Source organism: Lichenostomus cassidix, chromosome Z (genome assembly GCF_008360975.1).
Source record: "Lichenostomus cassidix isolate B80296 chromosome Z, HeHo_3.0, whole genome shotgun sequence".
NCBI classification, from domain to species: Eukaryota; Metazoa; Chordata; class Aves; order Passeriformes; family Meliphagidae; genus Lichenostomus; species Lichenostomus cassidix.
The window spans coordinates 37,346,887-37,355,546 of NC_139511.1; positions in this window are offsets into that span (position 1 = coordinate 37,346,887).

Consider the following 8,660-nt stretch of genomic DNA (forward strand, 5'->3'; position numbering starts at 1 on the left):
GCAGGTTGATACACATCTGGTTCTTCTAAATACTGAGACAGGAAATATTTATTCCTTTAAGTAAAAATTAAAACATTTACTCAATATAGTAATTGTATTGTGAGCCAGAGATAAAAGTGCTGTTCTTTCTTACTGCTGCTTTTACACTTTTCTGTTGTTTCTGCATATCCATCAAGAGCTGTTACTAGCTCCACATCCAGTTGCCTTCACACTATTGAGGTGGGTTTCCTTTCAGGCTCAGACCAATTTCTGTCCATGTTAGTGGAAGACTAGTGCCTCATCTGATCCACTGGAAGATGGGCTAGCTCTTCCAAAAACTGAAAAATTAAAATATTATTAGGCACTGTTCCAGATTTCACTGACAGATTAAGTTTCTTAATAGCTTTTATCATGCAATTACTAGTGATCTTTTAACCTTACCTTGCCCTTGGTGTGACCAAGGAACATTTCAATAAAAGAAGTGCTCCTCACAGCTGGCATGGAACAATTTTGGACCCTCTAGACATCTGTGCAGAGGTTAAAGGATTAGGCCAATTTGTTGAAAACTGTCTGCTCATGTTGATGTGCTGTGCATTGCCCCACACTTCAAAGACCAGAGACAACTTAAAAGAGAGCAAAAACAGCCAGTTGGACAAGACATCAGACAAGGTGCCTAACCAGGTGACTAAAATCTGCAGTTACCTGCATCTCACTGGAGTATTTATGCCCATACTTGGCAACCCAGGAACAGAGAAGGAGTGCACTGCCACCAGTTCAGCTGGATGATTTCTCGATATACAGTGTGCTGGCCCCAGACAGGTAAAATTTCAAGGGGGATGGGAATACCATAACCATCACCTTATTGTTTTGTGTCTTTTCTTACTTTACACATATTTTCTGCAACAACTGCTAAAGATTATGTACCTATAGAATGTTGGGCCTTGAAAGAGCTTTGCATTCCTTTCAGAATTAATTTTATACACAAACTGTGTTTAACAAAAATTTTGAACATCAACAATAAAATTATTCCAGTAATTCATATGTTGCTTTTTAAAAAGTTTACCTTGTCCAAAAGTGGATCAAAAGCAGTATTATGTGACTAGACTCCACTTCTCTGCCACAGTATCTGAAAAGTGAAACAGATCAGCTAAATAACCAGTAGGAAAACAATTGATTAATGAAATTGCTCCAGTAATATCTGAGAAAAACAAGTGTGTCCCAGGGAAAATACCTTCCATCTTGCAATTGATGTTACTAAATAAGAAAACCAGCATTGTTTTGATGCTAATATTTCCTGAATAACCTACATCTTCTCATCAAATTCAATGTCAAATCAGCTCTTTGTTTTTACAGAAAAACAAAATTGAATTGGAGAAAAATATAAAACTGAAGTAATAAAACTGAGATTTTTTTTGCTACCTGTTTCTTTACCATTTTGAGTAATTTTTCTAATGCCTAAGACCTTGTCAAAAAAAAAAAAAGTATTTTTCAAAAATCTTAATATTTGTTTACAAGGAACTGAACAACTAGAGTAAAAGGCATCACAGAGAGGCTTCTCAGCATACAAAGCCTTACTGGAGATTTGGGCTTTATTCAACAAAATATGATTTAACCACCAGAGTTCAGATAGAGGGAGGAAGACAGACCAGGGAAAGATGAAACACAGGAAGCAATGCATTACTCATTTCCATGGGGATTCTCATTCTACCTGCCTCAGGGCAACACAGGAAAGAGAAAGAGAGGTAAGAAGGTGAAAAAATAAAAAGTGGCCATGAGCAGGATAAAGGGAATACAAAAGAACAAAAAGGTCACAGCAACATAATTATCTGTCCTGGGATAGGCTGCCAAAAAAAGTGATAATACTCAGCTTTCTGAAAATCATAAGACACCTTAATTCATTAATCATCTCCTGAGATGCCTTGCAAATACTAAATAACATTTGGTGGCTCTGGTTTAAATTATAATGTAAATGCTACCAGCTGTATGAGATGGTACATGGTCTCCTTTGTGCCAAATGTGATGGAATTACTCTTGTCTCTACATGCCTTGATGGTTACACCCCCAAAATCTGAAATGCTGCCTTGCCTTGGTTCAGAGTCTAGCAACATTAAGCTTTGCTCAACCCTGGCCAAGAACTATCGTGCAAGGTGAGTCTCATTTGAACTCCCAGGATACAGCAGTGAACTGCAGCTTAACAAAGTTGAAAGCCAAAAAAGTGCCAAGTTACCATACACCCTCACTTTCATTAACTACTAAAATCTTACATAGTAGAAAGTCTCAGCATCCACCTAACTTGCCCTGTGTGTATGCAATGTTTTCTTGTCTTAGTCTACCTGGTTGTTCAAAATATAAAAGCAAATTAACCCTGGGTCAATATACACCACAGATCATGCAAACTTACTGTGACCTCCTAGGCTGTCCTTATCTTCTGCACCGAAGTTTCCTTAAAGCTTAGAGGTCTTCAGCAATATACTGGCCTTAACCTTGCAAAGCTGGGTCATCAGTGTGGCACTTACATAAAATCTTTGATATAACTCCTTGGTGTGATAGATTATGTGTTCAAGTGGAAACAGGCAGTCTATTCCCAGTGATTTCTGAGTGAATGCTGAGGATAAACTCATGCGGTGAAATACCTAAAACAGGCTCTAAATTTGATAGTAAGCAAGTTTACAATAGAGCTGATCAAATACTGGACAAAAACATGTGAATGTACTATGGATGTGTAATGGCTTGCTTCTTCTCTACCCAAGTCTACTGGAGTTTGGTTATTCACAGATATTCATGTCCTATATAGGTAATATGATCAAAAGCATACTCCAGGTCTCCATATACTCTGCGATTAGCATATGTGACAGATTTTGTGCTTTCACTGTAGTAGTGACCCTTGCTCGGGCATCTTGAAATTGGTGCATGGAATGCCAGACATTGCAGCATGCATAATCTGTGGACAGCTAATTCTGTACTAGTAATATTCAGCAAACATTTTCATATCCAGTGTAATTTGCTGGTAATAGCACTGCTACCAGTTTACAAGAAATTAAAGAAAAATTGTGGAGAATATCGAGAGGATTTGGTGTTTTCATGAAAAAGAAGGATTTTTCTTAGATGATTATTTGGTCTCTTATTGACATTTTCACGTTAACATGAAACATCATTTTGGCGAAACAATAGAAGACGTTTTACAAACAAGTAATTAAAAACCAATTACCAAAAAGTAACTACAAGATGTTTTCAGCTATCTCTATTCACAAGTCTGACCTCAAAACAGCTCTGAAAATGTTGACCAGAGTATGTTTTCATCTGTCTTCAATTATGCAAGTCAGCCACTGAAGACAAAAAGAGTCAACACTCTGTAACCAGCTTTCTGCATTCCATTACAGTACTCTGATCTTCTAAAATTAAAAAACTGTGAGTCATTCCCAAAATCACGAGATGGGCTTAAAATGACAAGATTTAAAAAAATAGATTGGAGAAACTTTAATTCATATGGTCAAGTGTTTATTGCGGGGTTTTTCCTAGTCTCCCACAAGAATAGAACCACTTTTTTTTTTTTTTAGTAAGAACTTGTCTAGAAATCTGCAAATTTTAAGAAATTACAGATATTAATTGTTTACAGTGATACCACATTATAGGATTTTGTAGCACTCTTCAGAGCAAATTCTGCCCTGCTGACCTATAGTACTCAACTTTTGCAGTAAAATTGACATTTACAGTTTGAAGAAGTGGAAAGCCATGGTCCAGAGTGAGGTGCTATTCTGAAAGGAAACCAATAAACCCCCTGTATAGAAACTGTAATGCATGCAGGAGAACATAAGATTGCCAGCATGAATGCTGGAATTCCCTGAATTGATGGAAAACCGATACACAGAGCTAAACAGTCAGTGGAAATTCAAAGAACCAGACACTTCCAGTCTTCCTTCTGGATTTAAAAGGACAAAGGGAAACATTCGATTTTAGTGCAGGGATGACATAAGGGAAAACCCTAATTAAATAATTGTTTTTTGGAAGATTACTTACATTGTTCATCAAACAACAGTGTCTCAGTCTGTAGGACATCTGCTTTCTTTCTCTGTCTGCTCAGACTGACTTCTGGGATAGTAGGAAGACATCACAAACACTCAATTCACTTGTTTGCAGCAGAGTGCCCTTAAAGAAAACAGCTTGTGGCTATCAGGGTTTTTTCCCAACTTGGATTTGAACATGAAGCTTCCTAATCCTGAAAGCAGATGTTTTAACAGTGCCTGGGAAATTATTTTTAGCATGTTTTATACGATCTAAACATAATCCAACCAATAGAACTTGCTATTCAATGTTTAACTTTTTCTCTAAGATTCTTTTCTCTAGTAGATTTAGTGTTTAACACAGAACAGCTGGAGACTGTAACATTTTTGGCACAGAAAGACTAAAATGGAAAGTTTTTTCCAGTACAAAATTGTTTGCACTCTTTCTCCTGACAGTGCCACCTGATTCCCTCTGGAAGGATTAAATTTCTCCACATCCATCATATCCAAATAGTGCAGTGTCAAGAGACCGGCAATACTCTTAGTTTGCCCATCCATGACTGACATTCAGTACATTTTTGTCTAAGTAGAACTAGAGGTTGACTTAAAGGTAAATTCCAGACTAGCATCTTAAGACACAAGCCCTTTTGTGCACTGACTTTTGCTCCCACTTCTAGACTCTCCATAACCTCATTTGGCATGAAAAGCTTTTTCAAGCAGGAGCTTGCATATTGTAACTTTGTAAAAAAAATCCTGCCCAGTAACCAATATACATTCAGCTCTTAATAGTAATAGTAATAATAATAATAATAATAATAATAATAATAATTTTTTTAAATCCTGCAAAAATGCCAGACTTGACAATAAAAACGTCAGGGTCTAAAAAGTGAATCTTACAGTGCTGTATCATATTACAGCCAATGTCAAAGCTAATGTACTGTTAACCTAGTAAAAGTGCCCCGCAATTTATCAGAGCATGTGTGCCTTCCTAATATTTTATTTTAAAAATCTGAATTATAAAAATAAGGCACGAATTTTTACTGGTATTTATATTAAAATTAACATATTATTATGTTAACTACTGGAAAATAAAATCCAAGAATTTGTGAGAAAGCTTCACCAAGCCTCCCGGCTCAACCTATATGTCTCAAGAATCTTTTAAAATAAAAGGGTGTACTGAGTTTTCTGACAATACTTAGGATTTTCTCCATGTGGACTTCGTATTTTCATGCTATCTGTTGAAAATATTCTGTTTTTCTTTTGGTGAATGCAAGTAAAAAATTAATAAAATGATGTTATTTATTTGATACCCCTGGAAATTGTGCATAGGATTTCTTAGGAATTTGGACAATTCAGGGTATGTCTCTCTGGGCGCTCAAAACCAGAAGGCAATGAAAGTTTGCTGCACTGTTTCAGAAGAGAAATGACAGCTCTCACATACCTACAATGCATCTTCTAAAAGAAGAATCTGTACTTGCCAAGTAAAATATTCCTGTTATTTATCTACAGTGCTCAAGATTTAGGTCTTATTATGTGCACTCTAATGGCCTCTATTAAATTGTGGATACACTAGAATTCCCTAAAAGTACAGGGCTTCATTAAGTTTGCAATTTCTGGGTACTTTTAGAATTTCACAAGTGTTCAAACCCTTCTCAAAATGTGTTTCTTCTTGAGTCACACTCATTTTCCAACGAAGCCAAGGATCCCAAATGGATTGTGTGGAAGCGGGATGAAGCCTCACAGTTCACCCATATAGTTTTGAAAAATAAATTTGAGACACTCCTTGTAAATTTGTTGACATGTACTCATACGTGGAAGCACAGAAATTACTTGTGAAATTGTAACTTTTATTGTCCAGCTCATTTCAGCTGTCTCATTCATTTAGCAGCTCTTCAGATTTTTATCCTTTAAAGGGGTCTCTGTTGCTCTAAGTCAGGCACTGTCTTAAAAAAAAATACACATAAACCAACTTTCTAATGTTTCAGAAAATACTTTAAAGTAAAATATAAGCATTATTTGATTTATTTGGCTATATCCTATGCATAATAGCCCATATTTATTTTCAAGGTAAACTATGGTCTTTTTATTGGTGGTGAGACACAAACACAGGTTGGCCAGAGAGGCTGTGGGTGCTGCATCCCTGGAAACACCCAAGGTCGGGTTAGATGGGGTTCTGAGCAACCTGATTTAGTTGAAGGTGTCTGGTCATTGCAGGGGTGTTGAACTAGGTAACCTTTAGAAGTCCCTTCCGACCCAAATTTTTCTATGATTCTATTTTGTGTGTAGTACAATCTAGTAAAAAGATTAAATATTTCATTATTTTAATACCTTTCCTCACATTTAATACCTACATTTTTAATTCAAGTGCTTCTTCTCTCTCTGAAGCCTCTGGATACCTTCAGCAAAAATGTAATTCAAATTTTCCCTAATGTCCCATTGCTTTGAAGCATCTATGGCATGATTAGCTTCCTACTTGAGCCATGGTTACTTAATGAATAAAGCAGACACAGTTGTTAGGTTTCATGGGTAGAGAGGCAGATGGAACTTGCCACAGCACTTTGAAGTTTTCAAGTGCTTTTTCCTCACTGATGCAGACGAACAGCTGCAGTTTTTTTAGAGATTGTGCAAATGAAATAATTTATTTTTACTGCACATTCCAGCATAATACACCATGGAATAGATTTACCCCCTAAAGAACAGGCTTTAGGCTAAGGTACTTGCGATGTTGAAAGGGAAAACAAATTGTGATGACGACTGCACTTGATTTGTTGAAATATTTCATCCTCAGCACTATGTTTGACAATGCAAGCAGAATAGCTCCAGTGTTTCCAAAAGATTCGCTGTGTATGTAATCATCCTTTAACTGGAAAAAAGCCCAAGGCAAATTTGCAGTCAATATAGTTTTAACATTAAAAACTAAACCTAGTTAATAGCTAAAATAATATGCATATGGCCCATTCCTAAGGTCCAGCATCGATTCCTACCAGGAGGCAAAGACCTCTTCCATGCATTACTGGTACGGGTGTACAAAACTTGATCTCTGTACTCCTGATAGAGATGTACAGAGTTTGAAGAAGCATTTCAAACTATTCCACAGAGTGATACGTAGTGTTACCATGAAAATCTGTTATTTGCTATTCAGCTGTGATGCAGGTATGCATGGAACTTTATTAATAATAAAGCCCATGCCAACTTCTGTGAAAAGCTGTGAGCTGCATGTCTGATGGAGTCAGCTCCAAGCAGTGACTTTCAGACACCATTCAATTTTAGCAGGGGTAACGCCAAGCCACAGAAAGATGAATTCTCTTCCTTTCACCACTTAAGGGTAACACCAGCTATATCTTCAGGAGGGGACCTGGCCTTATGGGTTCTCATCGAGAGACAAGCAGCCTGGTGAGAGGTTCTACCTCATAGATACACAATTTTAATTCTTTTTATCCTGTTCTGTGCTCCCTCTGTTTTGTTGTCAATGTGTCCAAACAGCAAAATAATATGCAGTAGTCATTAGCTATTCCTGGAAGAATTAGTACAGGTAAAAGTAATTTAATATGTGTAACTTTGTTAGTAGAAAAGAATTGTTGGAGATTAGACAGACTAGCACCTTCAGTCTGAAAAAAGACATGTCTAAGTGGTATGTTTATGAACTCACAGGTGCTGTAGAAAAAACAACCAGGAATGACTTCTCATTGCTTCTCACAGTATCAGACCTGTCAATAAGGCAGGGAGCAGATACAAAAGAAATCCCTTGCACACTTCTTTACATGGCGCAAAATTAAGATACAGACCCCTCAGCCTGTGTGTGGTATGGTCCAAAGGAATATAAACCCTTTCAAAAAGGCATCGGATGACCAGGATGGACCAATGCAGTGCAACTGCTGAACATGGAGGCTGGGAAAACCAATTCAGAAGAGCACCATCTTGCACATGCTCCGCTCCTCATCTGCTCCCCTGAGTGTCCAGTATCCAGCGTTATGATCTCTGCAAGAATCACTCAACAGCTAGTGAAGAGATCACCAAACAGTTAGTGTAATAAGTGTCCCTGAGCTCTTTGAAGTTAGTCATGATTGCTTGGCTCAGCCTGAAGAAGTTATGGTAAACAGATAGAAGCTGAAGACATGCTCACTCTATTACATTGTGCTGTGGAGTGGTGTGGAGGAACCTTTGTATTGCACTGTCTGACTATTTGCACAATTTGGAATGACTTTTTCTGATATTATTTGAGTGGAAAAATGTTTCCAGCAATTGAACTTTTTTTGTTCCAGTGCAGAAGTTTGGCTTGTGCTATCCTGTGCACATATTTGTGCTCAGGTTAGGGTCTGTCTGCGTGGAGTAGGAGGCTGGTGGCACAGAGGAAGAGTAAGCAACTCATTGCAGTAGTTTTGTAAAAATTGAGGAGCTCATTCAACAACTCTCCAGAGAAAAGACTTCCTACTTTATCCTAGAAGATCTTACTGAGATTAGACTGCCAAAGGTCAGTCTTTGGAACACCATCATGGTTAAATGCCCTGGAAATATTTGCATATGTAGCATTTTAAAATGTTTTTGCTGGTTCCTACTGTTGTTTTGGTTTTTGTTGGTTTTTTTTGTTTTGTTTTGATTTTTTTTTCCCCACACAGCCCCAGTTAGGACAGTTCTCAGATATTATTTGGGACAAATCATAAAAGTTAACAAAAGAACAGA